A 25,676-nucleotide genomic window follows, 5' to 3' on the forward strand; every position below is an offset into this window, starting at 1 on the left:
TTAGGGAGTATGGTTAAAGAGGGTTTTAATTTAGATAGAAATGAGTGAAGCTTATGTTATTGGTTTGTTTATAGTATGTGTTGGAAATATGTATATGTTTGTGATGTGCTTTAATGTTATTGTATGTTTGTTTGTGTGGAGGGTTATGTTTCATGTTGATTAGTTAACCCCCATACTTGGGCTATTCCGGATACTCACCTGAAAAGGTAGAGTATAAAAGGAAGCCATTTTGTTTAGTTGCGGTTAGTGTTTTGTGCTGTTATCATGCTCCTTCTTTAATAAAGTGCCAATCCATGGATGTATTTTACTCCAGTCTCGCGGCGTCATATTATTGGACAGAACCTATGACCGCCGGCCAAAACTGACAAGTGGTGTCAGGAGTAGTGATGGGCAGATGAAGCCCCATGAAGCACTGAAGCTTTTCATCCAATTGGTTCACCCCAACGCGAAGCTTCATGAAGCTTCATTTGCTCTAGCAGGACACCTACTGGACGTAAAAATAATAGCTGGCATGAATTTGAAGAGTGTGGCATTTTGCACACAGCCTGTAAATGTCAACAACAAAAGGAGTGTGTAAAACATGTATATTGTAGTGATGCAGTATACTGTGTATATTTATACTGGCAGTATGGAAAATGATCATTTGGAAATGCTTAAAATGGAAATGATCATTTACTGTGAGGTGAGGTGTGGTTGGGGTGTGGACAGTGGTTGTGCTTTTGTAACGTTGAGGTATGGACAGCTACACACTGAGGCTTTGAGCCTCAGTCCTGCCTGTTCACATTTTATTCTGTAAAAACTAAATTTTCACTGCTTTTACGACCTTTTTAGTGGGGAGAACATAGCTAGGATTTAATGATTTAACAAATCTTTTGAATCCTTTGTCCTCCACAATGCTAAATGGCTGTGAGTCCTCAATCACCATGCTGACCAGGTCTTCATCTATTTGAGATTGTTCTCCTGAGGAAAGACAATAAAGATAAAGCACAAATATAAATATCACACACGTAACTTATAACAGCTGTATAATATTGTTATATCATTTAGTAACATTACTGCATGCTATATTATCATGACATTTGATGGCTCACCTGGTCTTGCTCCACAATCGGTGTTCCCCTTATTCTCATGCAAAGCTCTGTAGTGCCTAAGTGTTGTTGTTATATCCCAGCTCCCTGGCACATAGCAAACACTTCACCTTGTACAAAAGTCAAGACAGCTCAACATAAATTGTATTGCACCATCAGTATCATGAAAATACATCTTCTGTAGAAATTTACATACCTTGTTGGGAGGAATAAGATCAAAATGTTCCCACACAGGGGAGGACATCCTCCTCTTCTTAGCTGGCTCCATTCTCTCCTGACTTTCTCTCCTCACTCTCATAAACCTCCAAACGGTCTCCAAACTCTCACTAACCGCAACTCTCCATCAAACACCCACATTTTTGAATGAAGTCTGAGGGGTTTATATCTGTCATAGCTCGCGGCAAAGTTCGAACCACTTCATGAACCAGTCACGTGGTACAGCCGGGCAGCGAGGCTTCGGACGTCATCATTTTCAGCTCCTCCCATAAATGAAGCAAGCCTCGATACGCGCTTCGCGGAAACGCCCCCTCCATTACTCGACACACGCTCCGAAGCCTCGATACAGAACGTCCCATCACTAGTCAGGAGTGCTGCCTCTAATGAATGAGGTAAATATGATGACGAGAAGTGGAAAGAAGAATGACAGTAATGAAGTGGCAGAGGATGGTGAAGGTGCTACAGCTGATCCAGTGGCTAAAGCAGGAGCTAAACCTGGCGATAGACTGGATGAACTGACAGCTCTGGTGAAATCATTGATGCAGTCTCAAGCAACAAGAGACCAGAGAATAGACAGAGAATCAGCCCGACAAGAACAAAGATGGAAAAGTATGCAACATCAGTTTCAGCAAATGCAAGTTCACGTAAAAGAAATGACAACAGCAGCAGGAACAAGAGGACAACCAAATCGAGGAGGGAGGTGAACCTGATGAGGGGCCTAGTCTGACTGGTCAGCAGATGTGGTCTCTGCCAAGACAGGAACCATTTCACCAGAGAGATCCCAAGTTGTTGCCACTCACTCCAGATGATGATATTGAGCATTTTCTCACTACTTTTGAGAGACTGGCTCAAGTTTGCCGTTGGCCGAGAGAAGAATAGGCTGTTCGACTCGTACCTCTGCTCACTGGGAAAGCACGTAGTGCTTATGTGCATATGGACATTGCTGATTCAGAAGTCTATGATAAAGTAAAAGATGCCATTCTTGCTAAATACGAAATAACTGCTGACACATACAGAAGAAGGTTTCGAGCCCTGGATATGCACCCAGGTGAAACTCCAAGAGAACTTTATGTGCGATTAAAATATATGTTTTACAAATGGGCGAAACCTGAAAAATCTACAGTGAAAGACATTTCTGAACTAATGATCTTGGAGCAGTTTCTGAGGATGGTCCACCCAGACCTGGAGGTGTGGATCAGGGAACGTGCCCCCAAATCTGCAGAGGAGGCTTCACAGCTAGCGGAAATCTTCATCTCTGCCAGAACAGGATCGAGAGGAACCACCTTTGGCCGGGACAGCTTCATGACTGGACAAAGTAAGTCTGATGGGGGTGTAAGGAGTGGTGGTATAGGCCAAAGTAGAAGTTATCCTGGAAGCAGACATTTTGTTTCTGGTAAAAGTAACAACACTAAAAAGTCACATTCAGGTTCAAAATCAGATGTTAGATGTTATCACTGTAACCAGATAGGCCACACTCAGTATACCTGCCCAGCAACAACACAAAGTAGGCCATCCCTTTTGTGCTCAGCCCCCAGACCCACATTGCCAGGTCCTGATCATGAAGCAGTAAGAACAACACCTGTACTTGTTAATGGTCAGCGTGAAGAAGCACTCTTAGATACAGGGAGCTTTCAGTCAGTGGTTTTGGCTAGTTTAGTACCAAGAGAGCTATGGAGTGACACAAGGACTAAAATAAGCTGTGTACATGATGATGAGAAAGATTATCCCATGGCTGAGGTGTATTTGACTGTAGGTGGCCAGACATTTCTCCTGCCAGTGGCTTTAGCACCCAGACTGCCATATGCAGTGATATTGGGCTTAGATATACCTACACTGCTAGATTTGGTGTCTAATGAAGTTCCGGGACATTTGCATACAGTTCATGTAGATCAGGACCACAACGTACAGAAGCAAGACATTATTCTGCAGGCACAGCCAGAAAGTGCAATCCCCAGTTTGATCACCACAAGAGCTCAGAGTGCAAATGACCCGTTGAAAGAGCTACCTTTCTATGATGAAGAATTAGAAGTAAGCCCAGCAAAACCAGCTAAATCTCGAGCGCAAAGACGAAGAGAAAAATTTAGGGGTTCATCCAGGTTAGAGGGTGTAGACCAGAGCCCCAACCTCCCTCTGGAACTTGATATCCCACCAGATATCTCTTCACTTCAACGGGCAGATCCATCATTAAAATCCTGGTTTGATAAGGTGTCGGAAGTTGATGGACAGGTGCGAGGGACAGTAGATGTGTTGGCAGATGCAACCTATGTGTTGAGAAATGGTGTCCTTTATGAGTGTAAAGGCAAGACTGAAGCCATAGCATTACCACAGGCACTAAGAAACAAAGTCATGGAACTTGGTCATTCTGTACCTTGGGCAGGCCATCTTGGTTTTCAGAAATCTCTACATAGGATTGCAAGCCGTTTTGTCTGGCCTGGCATGTACACTCAACTACAGCAGTTTTGTAAGTCGTGTCAGATATGTCAGCTCACCCTAAATAAAGGAGTGGCCCATGCCCATCTTCAGCCATTGCCTGTCATAGATACACCTTTCGAAAGAATAGGAATGGATGTAGTGGGGCCCCTTGAAAGAAGCTCATCAGGTAATCGTTACATCTTGGTCATTTGTGATTATGCCACTCGTTATCCTGAGGCTTTCCCCCTAAGATCAGTGAAAGCGAGACAGGTTGCCAATTGTCTCCTGCAGTTGTTTTCTAGAGTAGGTATAGCTAAAGAGGTCCTGACAGACTGTGGCACAAATTTCCAGTCTAAATTCCTACAGCAGGTATATAGATTACTTGGCATAAAAGGTATTAAAACCACCCCTTACCACCCCCAGTCAGATGGACTAGTAGAGCGTTTTAACCAGACACTAAAGAACATGCTGCGCAAATTTGTAACAGAGACTGGCTCAGACTGGGATCAGTGGCTGCCTTACTTGTTGTTTGCCTATCGCGAAGTGCCACAGGCCTCTACAGGATTTTCACCATTTGAACTGCTTTATGGCCGTCAAGTGAGAGGTCCACTCGACCTGCTGAAAGAACAATGGGAGAATCCTGAGCCTGATGGAGATAATGTAATAGCTTATGTGCTGAAAATGAGAGAGCGACTAGAACAAATGACAATACTGGCACAGCAAAACATGAAAGTGGCTCAAAACAAGCAGAAAACCTGGTATGATAAGAAGGCCAGGGAAAGGACATTCCAACCAGGACAGCATGTGTTGCTGTTGCTTCCTACGACAGACAGCAAACTGCTAGCCAGGTGGCAAGGCCCCTACAAAATTACAAAACGTCTTGGCAATGTTAACTATGAGCTGTAGATGCCTGACAGGAAGAAACATCAGGTCTTCCATATTAACCTGTTAAAAAAATTCACGCAGCAGCAGCAGCAACCCATCACGCAGCAGCAGCAACTGCCAATGCAGTCCACGCAGCAGGTAAAACAGCATTGTCTTGTTCGGGTAGTCAAGGACAAAGAGGAGGGAGAACAGTTTTTTTCCCACAGGCAAATCAGGGCCAAGTTTAGTGTCACTGACCCATCTTAAGCCCTCCCAGCAGGGAGATTTAACGGCTCTTCTGGATCCAAATTTGTTCCAGGAAAAACCTGGTTTTACAAAACTGGTACAACACAAAGTCCACTTGAGGGATAATGCTCCACCCCGTAGAAATATATATTTGCAATCACAACCACGCTGCCGTGACCCGGATTCGAACCAGGGTTGCTGCGGCCACAACGCAGAGTACTAACCACTATACGATCACGGCTGGCACGCTAGGTCATGCTGTCAGTTGCAGTCTGTATCTTGCAGTTGTCTCACTCCACTATATATACTTGAACAGTAACCTGTACGATGCGAACAGCAGATATTATTTACCGTCAGAACACCAGATGTCTCTGTGTAATTGCAGATGCTTTTACTGTGCCACGTGCATAAATGTGCGCATCGTTCCCACATCAGATTCATATGAAGAACAAACGCATAATACAGACTGTAACTGCAGCCGCGTGTCGCTTTTATTTGAAGATCTGTCCCAACCACTTTTTTCACACTAAACTCTGTTGTAGAAATGAAAAAACTGGTTGATGAGCGAACAGGTAAGGTAAGGAAAAGCCGGTTACGTTAAGAAATTTGATTGGACAATCCAGTGCCAATAATGAAATAACATGACTGTAACCATTCAAGCTGCCGTGCAGCCTTTGAGTCTCCAATTACTTGCTCTGCAATCACAACCACACTGCCGTGACCCGGATTCGAACCGGGGTTGCTGCGGCCACAACGCAGAGTACTAACCACTATACGATCACGGCTGGCACGCTAGGTCATGCTGTCAGTTGCAGTCTGTATCTTGCAGTTGTCTCACTCCACTATATATACTTGAACAGTGACCTGTACGATGCGCAAAAGAACAGCAGACATTATTTACCGTCAGAACGCCAGATGTCTCTGTGTTAATGCAGATGCTTTTACTGTGCCACGCGCATAATCGTGCGCATCGTTCACACATCAGATTCATATGAAGAACAAACGCATAATACAGACTGTAACTGCAGCCGCGTGTCGCTTCTGTTTGAACATCTGTCCCAACCACTTTTTCCACATTAAAACAAACAACAGAATTTGAATCAAAACAATGGAAATTGAATGAAAACAACGGAATTTGAATGAAAACAACGGAATTTGAATGAAAACAACAGAATTTGAATGAAAACAATGGAATTTGAATGAAAACAACGGAATTTGAATGAAAACAACGGAATTTGAATGAAAACAATGGAATTTGAATGAAAACAACGGAATTTGAATGAAAACAATGGAAGTTTAAACTCTGTTGTAAAAATGAAAAAAAAAACTGGTTGATGAGCGAACAGGTAAGGTAAGGAAAAGCCGGTTACGTTCAGAAACTTGATTGGACAATCCAGTGCCAATAATGAAATAACATGACTGTAACCATTCAAGCTGCCGTGCAGCCTTTGAGTCTCCAATTACTTGCTCTGCAATCACAACCACACTGCCGTGACCCGGATTCGAACCGGGGTTGCTGCGGCCACAACGCAGAGTACTAACCACTATACGATCACGGCTGGCACGCTAGGTCATGCTGTCAGTTGCAGTCTGTATCTTGCAGTTGTCTCACTCCACTATATATACTTGAACAGTGACCTGTACGATGCGCAAAAGAACAGCAGACATTATTTACCGTCAGAACGCCAGATGTCTCTGTGTTAATGCAGATGCTTTTACTGTGCCACGCGCATAATCGTGCGCATCGTTCACACATCAGATTCATATGAAGAACAAACGCATAATACAGACTGTAACTGCAGCCGCGTGTCGCTTCTGTTTGAACATCTGTCCCAACCACTTTTTCCACATTAAAACAAACAACAGAATTTGAATCAAAACAATGGAAATTGAATGAAAACAACGGAATTAGAATGTACAGAACAGAGTTTGAATCAAAACAACGGAAAACAACGGAATTAGAATAACAGAACAGAATTTGAATGAAAACAATGGAAATAGAATGAAAAGAACAGAATTTGAATGAAAACAACAGAATTTGAATGAAAACAATGGAATTTGAATGAAAACAACAGAATTTGAGAACAAACAATGGAATTGGAATAAAAAGAGTAGAATTTGAATCAAAACAATGGAATTTGAATGAAAACAATGGAATTTCAATGAAAACAACGGAATTTGAATGAAAACAACAGAATTTGAATGTAAACAACAGAATTTGAGAACAATGGAATTGGAATAAAAAGAGTAGAATTAGAATGAAAACAAAAGCATTTGAATGAAAACAACGGAATTTGAATGAAAACAACAGAATTAGAATGAAAACAATGGAAGTTTAAACTCTGTTGTAAAAATGAAAAAGAAAACTGGTTGATGAGTTCACAGGTAAGGTAAGGAAAAGCTGGTTATGTTAAGAAATTTGATTGGGCAATCCAGTACCAACAATGAAAAAACATGCCTGTAATCATTCACGCTGACCTGCTACAATTACTTGCTCTGCAATCACAACCACACTGCCGTGACCCGGATTCGAACCGGGGTTGCTGCGGCCACAACGCAGAGTACTAACCACTATACGATCACGGCTGGCACGCTAGGTCATGCTGTCAGTTGCAGTCTGTATCTTGCAGTTGTCTCACTCCACTATATATACTTGAACAGTAACCTGTACGATGCGAACAGCAGATATTATTTACCGTCAGAACGCCAGATGTCTCTGTGTAATTGCAGATGCTTTTACTGTGCCACGTGCATAAATGTGCGCATCGATCACACATCAGATTCATATGAAGAACAAACGCATAATACAGACTGTAACTGCAGCCACGTGTCGCTTCTGTTTGAACATCTGTCCCAACCACTTTTTCCACATTAAAACAAACAACAGAATTTGAATCAAAACAATGGAATTTGAATGAAAACAACGGAATTTGAATGTACAGAACAGAGTTTGAATCAAAACAACGGAAAACAACGGAATTAGAATAACAGAACAGAATTTGAATGAAAACAATGGAATTTGAATGAAAACAATGGAAATAGAATGAAAAGAACAGAATTTGAATGAAAACAACGGAATTTGAATGAAAACAATGGAATTAGAATGTACAGAACAGAGTTTGAATCAAAACAACGGAAAACAACGGAATTAGAATAACAGAACAGAATTTGAATCAAAACAATGGAATTTGAATGAAAACAATGGAAATAGAATGAAAAGAACAGAATTTGAATGAAAACAATGGAATTTGAATGAAAACAATGGAATTTGAATGAAAAAAACAGAATTTGAATGAAAACAATGGAATTTGAATGAAAACAACAGAATTTGAGAACAAACAATGGAATTGGAATAAAAAGAGTAGAATTAGAATGAAAACAAAAGCATTTGAATGAAAACAACGGAATTTGAATGAAAACAACGGAATTAGAATGAACAAAACAGAATTTGAATGAAAACAATGGAAGTTTAAACTCTGTTGTAAAAATGAAAAAAAAAACTGGTTGATGAGCGAACAGGTAAGGTAAGGAAAAGCCGGTTACGTTCAGAAACTTGATTGGACAATCCAGTGCCAATAATGAAATAACATGACTGTAACCATTCAAGCTGCCGTGCAGCCTTTGAGTCTCCAATTACTTGCTCTGCAATCACAACCACACTGCCGTGACCCGGATTCGAACCGGGGTTGCTGCGGCCACAACGCAGAGTACTAACCACTATACGATCACGGCTGGCACGCTAGGTCATGCTGTCAGTTGCAGTCTGTATCTTGCAGTTGTCTCACTCCACTATATATACTTGAACAGTGACCTGTACGATGCGCAAAAGAACAGCAGACATTATTTACCGTCAGAACGCCAGATGTCTCTGTGTTAATGCAGATGCTTTTACTGTGCCACGTGCATAATCGTGCGCATCGTTCACACATCAGATTCATATGAAGAACAAACGCATAATACAGACTGTAACTGCAGCCGCGTGTCGCTTCTGTTTGAACATCTGTCCCAACCACTTTTTCCACATTAAAACAAACAACAGAATTTGAATCAAAACAATGGAAATTGAATGAAAACAACGGAATTTGAATGTACAGAACAGAGTTTGAATCAAAACAACGGAAAACAACGGAATTAGAATAATAGAACAGAATTTGAATGAAAACAATGGAATTTGAATGAAAACAATGGAAATAGAATGAAAAGAACAGAATTTGAATGAAAACAATGGAATTTGAATGAAAACAACAGAATTTGAGAACAAACAATGGAATTGGAATAAAAAGAGTAGAATTAGAATGAAAACAAAAGCATTTGAATGAAAACAACGGAATTTGAATGAAAACAACGGAATTTGAATGAAAACAACGGAATTTGAATGAAAACAACAGAATTTGAATGAAAACAATGGAATTTGAATGAAAACAACGGAATTAGAATGAACAAAACAGAATTTGAATGAAAACAACGGAAGTTTAAACTCTGTTGTAAAAATGAAAAAAAACTGGTTGATGAGTTCACAGGTAAGGTAAGGAAAAGCTGGTTATGTTAAGAAATTTGATTGGGCAATCCAGTACCAACAATGAAAAAAATCATGCCTGTAATCATTCACGCTGACCTGCTACAATTACTTGCTCTGCAATCACAACCACACTGCCGTGACCCGGATTCGAACCGGGGTTGCTGCGGCCACAACGCAGAGTACTAACCACTATACGATCACGGCTGGCACGCTAGGTCATGCTGTCAGTTGCAGTCTGTATCTTGCAGTTGTCTCACTCCACTATATATACTTGAACAGTGACCTGTACGATGCGCAAAAGAACAGCAGACATTATTTACCGTCAGAACGCCAGATGTCTCTGTGTTAATGCAGATGCTTTTACTGTGCCACGCGCATAATCGTGCGCATCGTTCACACATCAGATTCATATGAAGAACAAACGCATAATACAGACTGTAACTGCAGCCGCGTGTCGCTTCTGTTTGAACATCTGTCCCAACCACTTTTTCCACATTAAAACAAACAACAGAATTTGAATCAAAACAATGGAAATTGAATGAAAACAACGGAATTTGAATGAAAACAACGGAATTAGAATGTACAGAACAGAGTTTGAATCAAAACAACGGAAAACAACGGAATTAGAATAACAGAACAGAATTTGAATGAAAACAATGGAAATAGAATGAAAAGAACAGAATTTGAATGAAAACAACAGAATTTGAATGAAAACAATGGAATTTGAATGAAAACAACAGAATTTGAGAACAAACAATGGAATTGGAATAAAAAGAGTAGAATTAGAATGACAACAAAAGCATTTGAATGAAAACAACGGAATTTCAATGAAAACAACGGAAGTTTAAACTCTGTTGTAAAAATGAAAAAAAAAAAACTGGTTGATGAGTTCACAGGTAAGGTAAGGAAAAGCTGGTTATGTTAAGAAATTTGATTGGGCAATCCAGTACCAACAATGAAAAAAAGCATGCCTGTAATCATTCACGCTGACCTGCTACAATTACTTGCTCTGCAATCACAACCACACTGCCGTGACCCGGATTCGAACCGGGGTTGCTGCGGCCACAACGCAGAGTACTAACCACTATACGATCACGGCTGGCACACTAGGTCATGCTGTCAGTTGCAGTCTGTATCTTGCAGTTGTCTCACTCCACTATATATACTTGAACAGTGACCTGTACGATGCGCAAAAGAACAGCAGACATTATTTACCGTCAGAACGCCAGATGTCTCTGTGTTAATGCAGATGCTTTTACTGTGCCACGCGCATAATCGTGCGCATCGTTCACACATCAGATTCATATGAAGAACAAACGCATAATACAGACTGTAACTGCAGCCGCGTGTCGCTTCTGTTTGAACATCTGTCCCAACCACTTTTTCCACATTAAAACAAACAACAGAATTTGAATCAAAACAATGGAAATTGAATGAAAACAACGGAATTTGAATGAAAACAACGGAATTAGAATGTACAGAACAGAGTTTGAATCAAAACAACGGAAAACAACGGAATTAGAATAACAGAACAGAATTTGAATGAAAACAATGGAAATAGAATGAAAAGAACAGAATTTGAATGAAAACAACAGAATTTGAATGAAAACAATGGAATTTGAATGAAAACAACAGAATTTGAGAACAAACAATGGAATTGGAATAAAAAGAGTAGAATTTGAATCAAAACAATGGAATTTGAATGAAAACAATGGAATTTCAATGAAAACAACGGAATTTGAATGAAAACAACAGAATTTGAATGTAAACAACAGAATTTGAGAACAATGGAATTGGAATAAAAAGAGTAGAATTAGAATGAAAACAAAAGCATTTGAATGAAAACAACGGAATTTGAATGAAAACAACAGAATTAGAATGAAAACAATGGAAGTTTAAACTCTGTTGTAAAAATGAAAAAGAAAACTGGTTGATGAGTTCACAGGTAAGGTAAGGAAAAGCTGGTTATGTTAAGAAATTTGATTGGGCAATCCAGTACCAACAATGAAAAAACATGCCTGTAATCATTCACGCTGACCTGCTACAATTACTTGCTCTGCAATCACAACCACACTGCCGTGACCCGGATTCGAACCGGGGTTGCTGCGGCCACAACGCAGAGTACTAACCACTATACGATCACGGCTGGCACGCTAGGTCATGCTGTCAGTTGCAGTCTGTATCTTGCAGTTGTCTCACTCCACTATATATACTTGAACAGTAACCTGTACGATGCGAACAGCAGATATTATTTACCGTCAGAACGCCAGATGTCTCTGTGTTAATGCAGATGCTTTTACTGTGCCACGTGCATAAATGTGCGCATCGATCACACATCAGATTCATATGAAGAACAAACGCATAATACAGACTGTAACTGCAGCCGCGTGTCGCTTCTGTTTGAACATCTGTCCCAACCACTTTTTCCACATTAAAACAAACAACAGAATTTGAATCAAAACAATGGAATTTGAATGAAAACAACGGAATTTGAATGTACAGAACAGAGTTTGAATCAAAACAACGGAAAACAACGGAATTAGAATAACAGAACAGAATTTGAATGAAAACAATGGAATTTGAATGAAAACAATGGAAATAGAATGAAAAGAACAGAATTTGAATGAAAACAACGGAATTTGAATGAAAACAATGGAATTAGAATGTACAGAACAGAGTTTGAATCAAAACAACGGAAAACAACGGAATTAGAATAACAGAACAGAATTTGAATCAAAACAATGGAATTTGAATGAAAACAATGGAAATAGAATGAAAAGAACAGAATTTGAATGAAAACAATGGAATTTGAATGAAAACAATGGAATTTGAATGAAAAAAACAGAATTTGAATGAAAACAATGGAATTTGAATGAAAACAACAGAATTTGAGAACAAACAATGGAATTGGAATAAAAAGAGTAGAATTAGAATGAAAACAAAAGCATTTGAATGAAAACAACGGAATTTGAATGAAAACAACGGAATTAGAATGAACAAAACAGAATTTGAATGAAAACAATGGAAGTTTAAACTCTGTTGTAAAAATGAAAAAAAAAACTGGTTGATGAGCGAACAGGTAAGGTAAGGAAAAGCCGGTTACGTTCAGAAACTTGATTGGACAATCCAGTGCCAATAATGAAATAACATGACTGTAACCATTCAAGCTGCCGTGCAGCCTTTGAGTCTCCAATTACTTGCTCTGCAATCACAACCACACTGCCGTGACCCGGATTCGAACCGGGGTTGCTGCGGCCACAACGCAGAGTACTAACCACTATACGATCACGGCTGGCACGCTAGGTCATGCTGTCAGTTGCAGTCTGTATCTTGCAGTTGTCTCACTCCACTATATATACTTGAACAGTGACCTGTACGATGCGCAAAAGAACAGCAGACATTATTTACCGTCAGAACGCCAGATGTCTCTGTGTTAATGCAGATGCTTTTACTGTGCCACGTGCATAATCGTGCGCATCGTTCACACATCAGATTCATATGAAGAACAAACGCATAATACAGACTGTAACTGCAGCCGCGTGTCGCTTCTGTTTGAACATCTGTCCCAACCACTTTTTCCACATTAAAACAAACAACAGAATTTGAATCAAAACAATGGAAATTGAATGAAAACAACGGAATTTGAATGTACAGAACAGAGTTTGAATCAAAACAACGGAAAACAACGGAATTAGAATAATAGAACAGAATTTGAATGAAAACAATGGAATTTGAATGAAAACAATGGAAATAGAATGAAAAGAACAGAATTTGAATGAAAACAATGGAATTTGAATGAAAACAACAGAATTTGAGAACAAACAATGGAATTGGAATAAAAAGAGTAGAATTAGAATGAAAACAAAAGCATTTGAATGAAAACAACGGAATTTGAATGAAAACAACGGAATTTGAATGAAAACAACGGAATTTGAATGAAAACAACAGAATTTGAATGAAAACAATGGAATTTGAATGAAAACAACGGAATTAGAATGAACAAAACAGAATTTGAATGAAAACAACGGAAGTTTAAACTCTGTTGTAAAAATGAAAAAAAACTGGTTGATGAGTTCACAGGTAAGGTAAGGAAAAGCTGGTTATGTTAAGAAATTTGATTGGGCAATCCAGTACCAACAATGAAAAAAATCATGCCTGTAATCATTCACGCTGACCTGCTACAATTACTTGCTCTGCAATCACAACCACACTGCCGTGACCCGGATTCGAACCGGGGTTGCTGCGGCCACAACGCAGAGTACTAACCACTATACGATCACGGCTGGCACGCTAGGTCATGCTGTCAGTTGCAGTCTGTATCTTGCAGTTGTCTCACTCCACTATATATACTTGAACAGTGACCTGTACGATGCGCAAAAGAACAGCAGACATTATTTACCGTCAGAACGCCAGATGTCTCTGTGTTAATGCAGATGCTTTTACTGTGCCACGCGCATAATCGTGCGCATCGTTCACACATCAGATTCATATGAAGAACAAACGCATAATACAGACTGTAACTGCAGCCGCGTGTCGCTTCTGTTTGAACATCTGTCCCAACCACTTTTTCCACATTAAAACAAACAACAGAATTTGAATCAAAACAATGGAAATTGAATGAAAACAACGGAATTTGAATGAAAACAACGGAATTAGAATGTACAGAACAGAGTTTGAATCAAAACAACGGAAAACAACGGAATTAGAATAACAGAACAGAATTTGAATGAAAACAATGGAAATAGAATGAAAAGAACAGAATTTGAATGAAAACAACAGAATTTGAATGAAAACAATGGAATTTGAATGAAAACAACAGAATTTGAGAACAAACAATGGAATTGGAATAAAAAGAGTAGAATTAGAATGACAACAAAAGCATTTGAATGAAAACAACGGAATTTCAATGAAAACAACGGAAGTTTAAACTCTGTTGTAAAAATGAAAAAAAAAAAACTGGTTGATGAGTTCACAGGTAAGGTAAGGAAAAGCTGGTTATGTTAAGAAATTTGATTGGGCAATCCAGTACCAACAATGAAAAAAAGCATGCCTGTAATCATTCACGCTGACCTGCTACAATTACTTGCTCTGCAATCACAACCACACTGCCGTGACCCGGATTCGAACCGGGGTTGCTGCGGCCACAACGCAGAGTACTAACCACTATACGATCACGGCTGGCACACTAGGTCATGCTGTCAGTTGCAGTCTGTATCTTGCAGTTGTCTCACTCCACTATATATACTTGAACAGTGACCTGTACGATGCGCAAAAGAACAGCAGACATTATTTACCGTCAGAACGCCAGATGTCTCTGTGTTAATGCAGATGCTTTTACTGTGCCACGCGCATAATCGTGCGCATCGTTCACACATCAGATTCATATGAAGAACAAACGCATAATACAGACTGTAACTGCAGCCGCGTGTCGCTTCTGTTTGAACATCTGTCCCAACCACTTTTTCCACATTAAAACAAACAACAGAATTTGAATCAAAACAATGGAAATTGAATGAAAACAACGGAATTTGAATGAAAACAACGGAATTAGAATGTACAGAACAGAGTTTGAATCAAAACAACGGAAAACAACGGAATTAGAATAACAGAACAGAATTTGAATGAAAACAATGGAAATAGAATGAAAAGAACAGAATTTGAATGAAAACAACAGAATTTGAATGAAAACAATGGAATTTGAATGAAAACAACAGAATTTGAGAACAAACAATGGAATTGGAATAAAAAGAGTAGAATTTGAATCAAAACAATGGAATTTGAATGAAAACAATGGAATTTCAATGAAAACAACGGAATTTGAATGAAAACAACAGAATTTGAATGTAAACAACAGAATTTGAGAACAATGGAATTGGAATAAAAAGAGTAGAATTAGAATGAAAACAAAAGCATTTGAATGAAAACAACGGAATTTGAATGAAAACAAAAGAATTAGAATGAAAACAATGGAAGTTTAAACTCTGTTGTAAAAATGAAAAAGAAAACTGGTTGATGAGTTCACAGGTAAGGTAAGGAAAAGCTGGTTATGTTAAGAAATTTGATTGGGCAATCCAGTACCAACAATGAAAAAACATGCCTGTAATCATTCACGCTGACCTGCTACAATTACTTGCTCTGCAATCACAACCACACTGCCGTGACCCGGATTCGAACCGGGGTTGCTGCGGCCACAACGCAGAGTACTAACCACTATACGATCACGGCTGGCACGCTAGGTCATGCTGTCAGTTGCAGTCTGTATCTTGCAGTTGTCTCACTCCACTATATATACTTGAACAGTAACCTGTACGATGCGAACAGCAGATATTATTTACCGTCAGAACGCCAGATGTCTCTGTGTAATTGCAGATGCTTTTACTGTGCCACGTGCATAAATGTGCGCATCGATCACACATCAGATTCATATGAAGAACAAACGCATAATACAGACTGTAACTGCAGCCGCGTGTCGCTTCTGTTTGAACATCTGTCCCAACCACTTTTTCCACATTAAAACAAACAACAGAATTTGAATCAAAACAATGGAATTTGAATGAAAACAACGGAATTTGAATGTACAGAACAGAGTTTGAATCAAAACAACGGAAAACAACGGAATTAGAATAACAGAACAGAATTTGAATGAAAACAATGGAATTTGAATGAAAACAATGGAAATAGAATGAAAAGAACAGAATTTGAATGAAAACAACGGAATTTGAATGAAAACAATGGAATTAGAATGTACAGAACAGAGTTTGAATCAAAACAACGGAAAACAACGGAATTAGAATAACAGAACAGAATTTGAATCAAAACAATGGAATTTGAATGAAAACAATGGAAATAGAATGAAAAGAACAGAATTTGAATGAAAACAATGGAATTTGAATGAAAACAATGGAATTTGAATGAAAAAAACAGAATTTGAATGAAAACAATGGAATTTGAATGAAAACAACAGAATTTGAGAACAAACAATGGAATTGGAATAAAAAGAGTAGAATTAGAATGAAAACAAAAGCATTTGAATGAAAACAACGGAATTTGAATGAAAACAACGGAATTAGAATGAACAAAACAGAATTTGAATGAAAACAATGGAAGTTTAAACTCTGTTGTAAAAATGAAAAAAAAAACTGGTTGATGAGCGAACAGGTAAGGTAAGGAAAAGCCGGTTACGTTCAGAAACTTGATTGGACAATCCAGTGCCAATAATGAAATAACATGACTGTAACCATTCAAGCTGCCGTGCAGCCTTTGAGTCTCCAATTACTTGCTCTGCAATCACAACCACACTGCCGTGACCCGGATTCGAACCGGGGTTGCTGCGGCCACAACGCAGAGTACTAACCACTATACGATCACGGCTGGCACGCTAGGTCATGCTGTCAGTTGCAGTCTGTATCTTGCAGTTGTCTCACTCCACTATATATACTTGAACAGTGACCTGTACGATGCGCAAAAGAACAGCAGACATTATTTACCGTCAGAACGCCAGATGTCTCTGTGTTAATGCAGATGCTTTTACTGTGCCACGTGCATAATCGTGCGCATCGTTCACACATCAGATTCATATGAAGAACAAACGCATAATACAGACTGTAACTGCAGCCGCGTGTCGCTTCTGTTTGAACATCTGTCCCAACCACTTTTTCCACATTAAAACAAACAACAGAATTTGAATCAAAACAATGGAAATTGAATGAAAACAACGGAATTTGAATGTACAGAACAGAGTTTGAATCAAAACAACGGAAAACAACGGAATTAGAATAATAGAACAGAATTTGAATGAAAACAATGGAATTTGAATGAAAACAATGGAAATAGAATGAAAAGAACAGAATTTGAATGAAAACAATGGAATTTGAATGAAAACAACAGAATTTGAGAACAAACAATGGAATTGGAATAAAAAGAGTAGAATTAGAATGAAAACAAAAGCATTTGAATGAAAACAACGGAATTTGAATGAAAACAACAGAATTAGAATGAAAACAATGGAAGTTTAAACTCTGTTGTAAAAATGAAAAAGAAAACTGGTTGATGAGTTCACAGGTAAGGTAAGGAAAAGCTGGTTATGTTAAGAAATTTGATTGGGCAATCCAGTACCAACAATGAAAAAACATGCCTGTAATCATTCACGCTGACCTGCTACAATTACTTGCTCTGCAATCACACTGCCGTGACCCGGATTCGAACCGGGGTTGCTGCGGCCACAACGCAGAGTACTAACCACTATACGATCATGGCTGGCACGCTAGGTCATGCTGTCAGTTGCAGTCTGTATCTTGCAGTTGTCTCACTCCACTATATATACTTGAACAGTAACCTGTACGATGCGAACAGCAGATATTATTTACCGTCAGAACACCAGATGTCTCTGTGTAATTGCAGATGCTTTTACTGTGCCACGTGCATAAATGTGCGCATCGTTCACACATCAGATTCATATGAAGAACAAACGCATAATACAGACTGTAACTGCAGCCGCGTGTCGCTTCTGTTTGAACATCTGTCCCAACCACTTTTTCCACATTAAAACAAACAACAGAATTTGAATCAAAACAATGGAAATTGAATGAAAACAACGGAATTTGAATGAAAACAACGGAATTTGAATGTACAGAACAGAGTTTGAATCAAAACAACGGAAAACAACGGAATTAGAATAACAGAACAGAATTTGAATGAAAACAATGGAATTTGAATGAAAACAATGGAAATAGAATGAAAAGAACAGAATTTGAATGAAAACAATGGAATTTGAATGAAAACAATGGAATTTGAATGAAAAAAACAGAATTTGAATGAAAACAATGGAATTTGAATGAAAACAACGGAATTTGAGAACAAACAATGGAATTGGAATAAAAAGAGTAGAATTAGAATGAAAACAAAAGCATTTGAATGAAAACAACGGAATTTGAATGAAAACAACGGAATTAGAATGAACAAAACAGAATTTGAATGAAAACAATGGAAGTTTAAACTCTGTTGTAAAAATGAAAAAGAAAACTGGTTGATGAGCGAACAGGTAAGGTAAGGAAAAGCCGGTTACGTTCAGAAACTTGATTGGACAATCCAGTGCCAATAATGAAATAACATGACTGTAACCATTCAAGCTGCCGTGCAGCCTTTGAGTCTCCAATTACTTGCTCTGCAATCACAACCACACTGCCGTGACCCGGATTCGAACCGGGGTTGCTGCAGCCACAACGCAGAGTACTAACCACTATACGATCACGGCTGGCACGCTAGGTCATGCTGTCAGTTGCAGTCTGTATCTTGCAGTTGTCTCACTCCACTATATATACTTGAACAGTGACCTGTACGATGCGCAAAAGAACAGCAGACATTATTTACCGTCAGAACGCCAGATGTCTCTGTGTTAATGCAGATGCTTTTACTGTGCCACGCGCATAATCGTGCGCATCGTTCACACATCAGATTCATATGAAGAACAAACGCATAATACAGACTGTAACTGCAGCCGCGTGTCGCTTCTGTTTGAACATCTGTCCCAACCACTTTTTCCACATTAAAACAAACAACAGAATTTGAATCAAAACAATGGAAATTGAATGAAAACAACAGAATTTGAATGTACAGAACAGAGTTTGAATCAAAACAACGGAAAACAACGGAATTAGAATAATAGAACAGAATTTGAATGAAAACAATGGAATTTGAATGAAAACAATGGAAATAGAATGAAAAGAACAGAATTTGAATGAAAACAATGGAAATTGAATGAAAACAACGGAATTTGAATGAAAACAATGGGATTTGAATGAAAACAACAGAATTAGAATGAAAACAATGGAAGTTTAAACTCTGTTGTAAAAATGAAAAAGAAAACTGGTTGATGAGTTCACAGGTAAGGTAAGGAAAAGCTGGTTATGTTAAGAAATTTGATTGGGCAATCCAGTACCAACAATGAAAAAAATCATGCCTGTAATCATTCACGCTGACCTGCTACAATTACTTGCTCTGCAATCACAACCACACTGCCGTGACCCGGATTCGAACCGGGGTTGCTGCGGCCACAACGCAGAGTACTAACCACTATACGATCACGGCTGGCACGCTAGGTCATGCTGTCAGTTGCAGTCTGTATCTTGCAGTTGTCTCACTCCACTATATATACTTGAACAGTGACCTGTACGATGCGCAAAAGAACAGCAGACATTATTTACCGTCAGAACGCCAGATGTCTCTGTGTTAATGCAGATGCTTTTACTGTGCCACGCGCATAATCGTGCGCATCGTTCACACATCAGATTCATATGAAGAACAAACGCATAATACAGACTGTAACTGCAGCCGCGTGTCGCTTCTGTTTGAACATCTGTCCCAACCACTTTTTCCACATTAAAACAAACAACAGAATTTGAATCAAAACAATGGAAATTGAATGAAAACAACGGAATTTGAATGAAAACAACGGAATTAGAATGTACAGAACAGAGTTTGAATCAAAACAACGGAAAACAACGGAATTAGAATAACAGAACAGAATTTGAATGAAAACAATGGAAATAGAATGAAAAGAACAGAATTTGAATGAAAACAACAGAATTTGAATGAAAACAATGGAATTTGAATGAAAACAACAGAATTTGAGAACAAACAATGGAATTGGAATAAAAAGAGTAGAATTAGAATGACAACAAAAGCATTTGAATGAAAACAACGGAATTTCAATGAAAACAACGGAAGTTTAAACTCTGTTGTAAAAATGAAAAAAAAAAAACTGGTTGATGAGTTCACAGGTAAGGTAAGGAAAAGCTGGTTATGTTAAGAAATTTGATTGGGCAATCCAGTACCAACAATGAAAAAAAGCATGCCTGTAATCATTCACGCTGACCTGCTACAATTACTTGCTCTGCAATCACAACCACACTGCCGTGACCCGGATTCGAACCGGGGTTGCTGCGGCCACAACGCAGAGTACTAACCACTATACGATCACGGCTGGCACACTAGGTCATGCTGTCAGTTGCAGTCTGTATCTTGCAGTTGTCTCACTCCACTATATATACTTGAACAGTGACCTGTACGATGCGCAAAAGAACAGCAGACATTATTTACCGTCAGAACGCCAGATGTCTCTGTGTTAATGCAGATGCTTTTACTGTGCCACGCGCATAATCGTGCGCATCGTTCACACATCAGATTCATATGAAGAACAAACGCATAATACAGACTGTAACTGCAGCCGCGTGTCGCTTCTGTTTGAACATCTGTCCCAACCACTTTTTCCACATTAAAACAAACAACAGAATTTGAATCAAAACAATGGAAATTGAATGAAAACAACGGAATTTGAATGAAAACAACGGAATTAGAATGTACAGAACAGAGTTTGAATCAAAACAACGGAAAACAACGGAATTAGAATAACAGAACAGAATTTGAATGAAAACAATGGAAATAGAATGAAAAGAACAGAATTTGAATGAAAACAACAGAATTTGAATGAAAACAATGGAATTTGAATGAAAACAACAGAATTTGAGAACAAACAATGGAATTGGAATAAAAAGAGTAGAATTTGAATCAAAACAATGGAATTTGAATGAAAACAATGGAATTTCAATGAAAACAACGGAATTTGAATGAAAACAACAGAATTTGAATGTAAACAACAGAATTTGAGAACAATGGAATTGGAATAAAAAGAGTAGAATTAGAATGAAAACAAAAGCATTTGAATGAAAACAACGGAATTTGAATGAAAACAAAAGAATTAGAATGAAAACAATGGAAGTTTAAACTCTGTTGTAAAAATGAAAAAGAAAACTGGTTGATGAGTTCACAGGTAAGGTAAGGAAAAGCTGGTTATGTTAAGAAATTTGATTGGGCAATCCAGTACCAACAATGAAAAAACATGCCTGTAATCATTCACGCTGACCTGCTACAATTACTTGCTCTGCAATCACAACCACACTGCCGTGACCCGGATTCGAACCGGGGTTGCTGCGGCCACAACGCAGAGTACTAACCACTATACGATCACGGCTGGCACGCTAGGTCATGCTGTCAGTTGCAGTCTGTATCTTGCAGTTGTCTCACTCCACTATATATACTTGAACAGTAACCTGTACGATGCGAACAGCAGATATTATTTACCGTCAGAACGCCAGATGTCTCTGTGTAATTGCAGATGCTTTTACTGTGCCACGTGCATAAATGTGCGCATCGATCACACATCAGATTCATATGAAGAACAAACGCATAATACAGACTGTAACTGCAGCCGCGTGTCGCTTCTGTTTGAACATCTGTCCCAACCACTTTTTCCACATTAAAACAAACAACAGAATTTGAATCAAAACAATGGAATTTGAATGAAAACAACGGAATTTGAATGTACAGAACAGAGTTTGAATCAAAACAACGGAAAACAACGGAATTAGAATAACAGAACAGAATTTGAATGAAAACAATGGAATTTGAATGAAAACAATGGAAATAGAATGAAAAGAACAGAATTTGAATGAAAACAACGGAATTTGAATGAAAACAATGGAATTAGAATGTACAGAACAGAGTTTGAATCAAAACAACGGAAAACAACGGAATTAGAATAACAGAACAGAATTTGAATCAAAACAATGGAATTTGAATGAAAACAATGGAAATAGAATGAAAAGAACAGAATTTGAATGAAAACAATGGAATTTGAATGAAAACAATGGAATTTGAATGAAAAAAACAGAATTTGAATGAAAACAATGGAATTTGAATGAAAACAACAGAATTTGAGAACAAACAATGGAATTGGAATAAAAAGAGTAGAATTAGAATGAAAACAAAAGCATTTGAATGAAAACAACGGAATTTGAATGAAAACAACGGAATTAGAATGAACAAAACAGAATTTGAATGAAAACAATGGAAGTTTAAACTCTGTTGTAAAAATGAAAAAAAAAACTGGTTGATGAGCGAACAGGTAAGGTAAGGAAAAGCCGGTTACGTTCAGAAACTTGATTGGACAATCCAGTGCCAATAATGAAATAACATGACTGTAACCATTCAAGCTGCCGTGCAGCCTTTGAGTCTCCAATTACTTGCTCTGCAATCACAACCACACTGCCGTGACCCGGATTCGAACCGGGGTTGCTGCGGCCACAACGCAGAGTACTAACCACTATACGATCACGGCTGGCACGCTAGGTCATGCTGTCAGTTGCAGTCTGTATCTTGCAGTTGTCTCACTCCACTATATATACTTGAACAGTGACCTGTACGATGCGCAAAAGAACAGCAGACATTATTTACCGTCAGAACGCCAGATGTCTCTGTGTTAATGCAGATGCTTTTACTGTGCCACGTGCATAATCGTGCGCATCGTTCACACATCAGATTCATATGAAGAACAAACACATAATACAGACTGTAACTGCAGCCGCGTGTCGCTTCTGTTTGAACATCTGTCCCAACCACTTTTTCCACATTAAAACAAACAACAGAATTTGAATCAAAACAATGGAAATTGAATGAAAACAACGGAATTTGAATGTACAGAACAGAGTTTGAATCAAAACAACGGAAAACAACGGAATTAGAATAATAGAACAGAATTTGAATGAAAACAATGGAATTTGAATGAAAACAATGGAAATAGAATGAAAAGAACAGAATTTGAATGAAAACAATGGAATTTGAATGAAAACAACAGAATTTGAGAACAAACAATGGAATTGGAATAAAAAGAGTAGAATTAGAATGAAAACAAAAGCATTTGAATGAAAACAACGGAATTTGAATGAAAACAACGGAATTTGAATGAAAACAACAGAATTTGAATGAAAACAATGGAATTAGAATGAACAAAACAGAATTTGAATGAAAACAACGGAAGTTTAAACTCTGTTGTAAAAATGAAAAAAAACTGGTTGATGAGTTCACAGGTAAGGTAAGGAAAAGCTGGTTATGTTAAGAAATTTGATTGGGCAATCCAGTACCAACAATGAAAAAAATCATGCCTGTAATCATTCACGCTGACCTGCTACAATTACTTGCTCTGCAATCACAACCACACTGCCGTGACCCGGATTCGAACCGGGGTTGCTGCGGCCACAACGCAGAGTACTAACCACTATACGATCACGGCTGGCACGCTAGGTCATGCTGTCAGTTGCAGTCTGTATCTTGCAGTTGTCTCACTCCACTATATATACTTGAACAGTGACCTGTACGATGCGCAAAAGAACAGCAGACATTATTTACCGTCAGAACGCCAGATGTCTCTGTGTTAATGCAGATGCTTTTACTGTGCCACGTGCATAATCGTGCGCATCGTTCACACATCAGATTCATATGAAGAACAAACGCATAATACAGACTGTAACTGCAGCCGCGTGTCGCTTCTGTTTGAACATCTGTCCCAACCACTTTTTCCACATTAAAACAAACAACAGAATTTGAATCAAAACAATGGAAATTGAATGAAAACAACGGAATTTGAATGTACAGAACAGAGTTTGAATCAAAACAACGGAAAACAACGGAATTAGAATAATAGAACAGAATTTGAATGAAAACAATGGAATTTGAATGAAAACAATGGAAATAGAATGAAAAGAACAGAATTTGAATGAAAACAATGGAATTTGAATGAAAACAACAGAATTTGAGAACAAACAATGGAATTGGAATAAAAAGAGTAGAATTAGAATGAAAACAAAAGCATTTGAATGAAAACAACGGAATTTGAATGAAAACAACAGAATTAGAATGAAAACAATGGAAGTTTAAACTCTGTTGTAAAAATGAAAAAGAAAACTGGTTGATGAGTTCACAGGTAAGGTAAGGAAAAGCTGGTTATGTTAAGAAATTTGATTGGGCAATCCAGTACCAACAATGAAAAAACATGCCTGTAATCATTCACGCTGACCTGCTACAATTACTTGCTCTGCAATCACACTGCCGTGACCCGGATTCGAACCGGGGTTGCTGCGGCCACAACGCAGAGTACTAACCACTATACGATCATGGCTGGCACGCTAGGTCATGCTGTCAGTTGCAGTCTGTATCTTGCAGTTGTCTCACTCCACTATATATACTTGAACAGTAACCTGTACGATGCGAACAGCAGATATTATTTACCGTCAGAACACCAGATGTCTCTGTGTAATTGCAGATGCTTTTACTGTGCCACGTGCATAAATGTGCGCATCGTTCACACATCAGATTCATATGAAGAACAAACGCATAATACAGACTGTAACTGCAGCCGCGTGTCGCTTCTGTTTGAACATCTGTCCCAACCACTTTTTCCACATTAAAACAAACAACAGAATTTGAATCAAAACAATGGAAATTGAATGAAAACAACGGAATTTGAATGAAAACAACGGAATTAGAATGTACAGAACAGAGTTTGAATCAAAACAACGGAAAACAACGGAATTAGAATAACAGAACAGAATTTGAATGAAAACAATGGAATTTGAATGAAAACAATGGAAATAGAATGAAAAGAACAGAATTTGAATGAAAACAATGGAATTTGAATGAAAACAATGGAATTTGAATGAAAAAAACAGAATTTGAATGAAAACAATGGAATTTGAATGAAAACAACGGAATTTGAGAACAAACAATGGAATTGGAATAAAAAGAGTAGAATTAGAATGAAAACAAAAGCATTTGAATGAAAACAACGGAATTTGAATGAAAACAACGGAATTAGAATGAACAAAACAGAATTTGAATGAAAACAATGGAAGTTTAAACTCTGTTGTAAAAATGAAAAAGAAAACTGGTTGATGAGCGAACAGGTAAGGTAAGGAAAAGCCGGTTACGTTCAGAAACTTGATTGGACAATCCAGTGCCAATAATGAAATAACATGACTGTAACCATTCAAGCTGCCGTGCAGCCTTTGAGTCTCCAATTACTTGCTCTGCAATCACAACCACACTGCCGTGACCCGGATTCGAACCGGGGTTGCTGCAGCCACAACGCAGAGTACTAACCACTATACGATCACGGCTGGCACGCTAGGTCATGCTGTCAGTTGCAGTCTGTATCTTGCAGTTGTCTCACTCCACTATATATACTTGAACAGTGACCTGTACGATGCGCAAAAGAACAGCAGACATTATTTACCGTCAGAACGCCAGATGTCTCTGTGTTAATGCAGATGCTTTTACTGTGCCACGCGCATAATCGTGCGCATCGTTCACACATCAGATTCATATGAAGAACAAACGCATAATACAGACTGTAACTGCAGCCGCGTGTCGCTTCTGTTTGAACATCTGTCCCAACCACTTTTTCCACATTAAAACAAACAACAGAATTTGAATCAAAACAA

The 25,676-nt window shown here is 38.4% G+C and overlaps 22 non-coding genes across 22 annotated transcripts; all 22 read right to left on the bottom strand.

Annotated features, from left to right (window-relative positions):
• Positions 1–4,995: 4,995 nt before the first annotated feature.
• trnah-gug (transfer RNA histidin (anticodon GUG)) lies at positions 4,996–5,067 on the bottom strand. The gene has a single exon. It is a non-coding gene; the product is annotated as a tRNA-His (tRNA).
• A 472-nt stretch (positions 5,068–5,539) lies between these two features.
• Positions 5,540–5,611, bottom strand: trnah-gug (transfer RNA histidin (anticodon GUG)). The gene has a single exon. It is a non-coding gene; the product is annotated as a tRNA-His (tRNA).
• A 702-nt stretch (positions 5,612–6,313) lies between these two features.
• trnah-gug (transfer RNA histidin (anticodon GUG)) lies at positions 6,314–6,385 on the bottom strand. The gene has a single exon. It is a non-coding gene; the product is annotated as a tRNA-His (tRNA).
• A 955-nt stretch (positions 6,386–7,340) lies between these two features.
• On the bottom strand, positions 7,341–7,412 carry trnah-gug (transfer RNA histidin (anticodon GUG)). Its single transcript has one exon. It is a non-coding gene; the product is annotated as a tRNA-His (tRNA).
• Positions 7,413–8,486: 1,074 nt separating this feature from the next.
• Positions 8,487–8,558, bottom strand: trnah-gug (transfer RNA histidin (anticodon GUG)). Its single transcript has one exon. It is a non-coding gene; the product is annotated as a tRNA-His (tRNA).
• Positions 8,559–9,477: 919 nt separating this feature from the next.
• On the bottom strand, positions 9,478–9,549 carry trnah-gug (transfer RNA histidin (anticodon GUG)). The gene has a single exon. It is a non-coding gene; the product is annotated as a tRNA-His (tRNA).
• Positions 9,550–10,372: 823 nt separating this feature from the next.
• On the bottom strand, positions 10,373–10,444 carry trnah-gug (transfer RNA histidin (anticodon GUG)). Its single transcript has one exon. It is a non-coding gene; the product is annotated as a tRNA-His (tRNA).
• A 975-nt stretch (positions 10,445–11,419) lies between these two features.
• trnah-gug (transfer RNA histidin (anticodon GUG)) lies at positions 11,420–11,491 on the bottom strand. The gene has a single exon. It is a non-coding gene; the product is annotated as a tRNA-His (tRNA).
• Positions 11,492–12,565: 1,074 nt separating this feature from the next.
• On the bottom strand, positions 12,566–12,637 carry trnah-gug (transfer RNA histidin (anticodon GUG)). Its single transcript has one exon. It is a non-coding gene; the product is annotated as a tRNA-His (tRNA).
• A 919-nt stretch (positions 12,638–13,556) lies between these two features.
• On the bottom strand, positions 13,557–13,628 carry trnah-gug (transfer RNA histidin (anticodon GUG)). Its single transcript has one exon. It is a non-coding gene; the product is annotated as a tRNA-His (tRNA).
• Positions 13,629–14,451: 823 nt separating this feature from the next.
• On the bottom strand, positions 14,452–14,523 carry trnah-gug (transfer RNA histidin (anticodon GUG)). Its single transcript has one exon. It is a non-coding gene; the product is annotated as a tRNA-His (tRNA).
• Positions 14,524–15,498: 975 nt separating this feature from the next.
• Positions 15,499–15,570, bottom strand: trnah-gug (transfer RNA histidin (anticodon GUG)). Its single transcript has one exon. It is a non-coding gene; the product is annotated as a tRNA-His (tRNA).
• Positions 15,571–16,644: 1,074 nt separating this feature from the next.
• On the bottom strand, positions 16,645–16,716 carry trnah-gug (transfer RNA histidin (anticodon GUG)). The gene has a single exon. It is a non-coding gene; the product is annotated as a tRNA-His (tRNA).
• Positions 16,717–17,529: 813 nt separating this feature from the next.
• Positions 17,530–17,601, bottom strand: trnah-gug (transfer RNA histidin (anticodon GUG)). The gene has a single exon. It is a non-coding gene; the product is annotated as a tRNA-His (tRNA).
• A 925-nt stretch (positions 17,602–18,526) lies between these two features.
• trnah-gug (transfer RNA histidin (anticodon GUG)) lies at positions 18,527–18,598 on the bottom strand. Its single transcript has one exon. It is a non-coding gene; the product is annotated as a tRNA-His (tRNA).
• Positions 18,599–19,359: 761 nt separating this feature from the next.
• trnah-gug (transfer RNA histidin (anticodon GUG)) lies at positions 19,360–19,431 on the bottom strand. The gene has a single exon. It is a non-coding gene; the product is annotated as a tRNA-His (tRNA).
• Positions 19,432–20,254: 823 nt separating this feature from the next.
• trnah-gug (transfer RNA histidin (anticodon GUG)) lies at positions 20,255–20,326 on the bottom strand. The gene has a single exon. It is a non-coding gene; the product is annotated as a tRNA-His (tRNA).
• A 975-nt stretch (positions 20,327–21,301) lies between these two features.
• Positions 21,302–21,373, bottom strand: trnah-gug (transfer RNA histidin (anticodon GUG)). The gene has a single exon. It is a non-coding gene; the product is annotated as a tRNA-His (tRNA).
• A 1,074-nt stretch (positions 21,374–22,447) lies between these two features.
• trnah-gug (transfer RNA histidin (anticodon GUG)) lies at positions 22,448–22,519 on the bottom strand. Its single transcript has one exon. It is a non-coding gene; the product is annotated as a tRNA-His (tRNA).
• Positions 22,520–23,398: 879 nt separating this feature from the next.
• Positions 23,399–23,470, bottom strand: trnah-gug (transfer RNA histidin (anticodon GUG)). The gene has a single exon. It is a non-coding gene; the product is annotated as a tRNA-His (tRNA).
• Positions 23,471–24,283: 813 nt separating this feature from the next.
• Positions 24,284–24,355, bottom strand: trnah-gug (transfer RNA histidin (anticodon GUG)). The gene has a single exon. It is a non-coding gene; the product is annotated as a tRNA-His (tRNA).
• Positions 24,356–25,280: 925 nt separating this feature from the next.
• trnah-gug (transfer RNA histidin (anticodon GUG)) lies at positions 25,281–25,352 on the bottom strand. The gene has a single exon. It is a non-coding gene; the product is annotated as a tRNA-His (tRNA).
• Positions 25,353–25,676: the final 324 nt, after the last annotated feature.

Source organism: Diplotaxodon limnothrissa, linkage group LG22 (genome assembly GCF_057381915.1).
Source record: "Diplotaxodon limnothrissa isolate DT_005_m linkage group LG22, D_limnothrissa_male_GT1.1, whole genome shotgun sequence".
In the NCBI taxonomy this organism is placed as follows: domain Eukaryota; kingdom Metazoa; phylum Chordata; class Actinopteri; order Cichliformes; family Cichlidae; genus Diplotaxodon; species Diplotaxodon limnothrissa.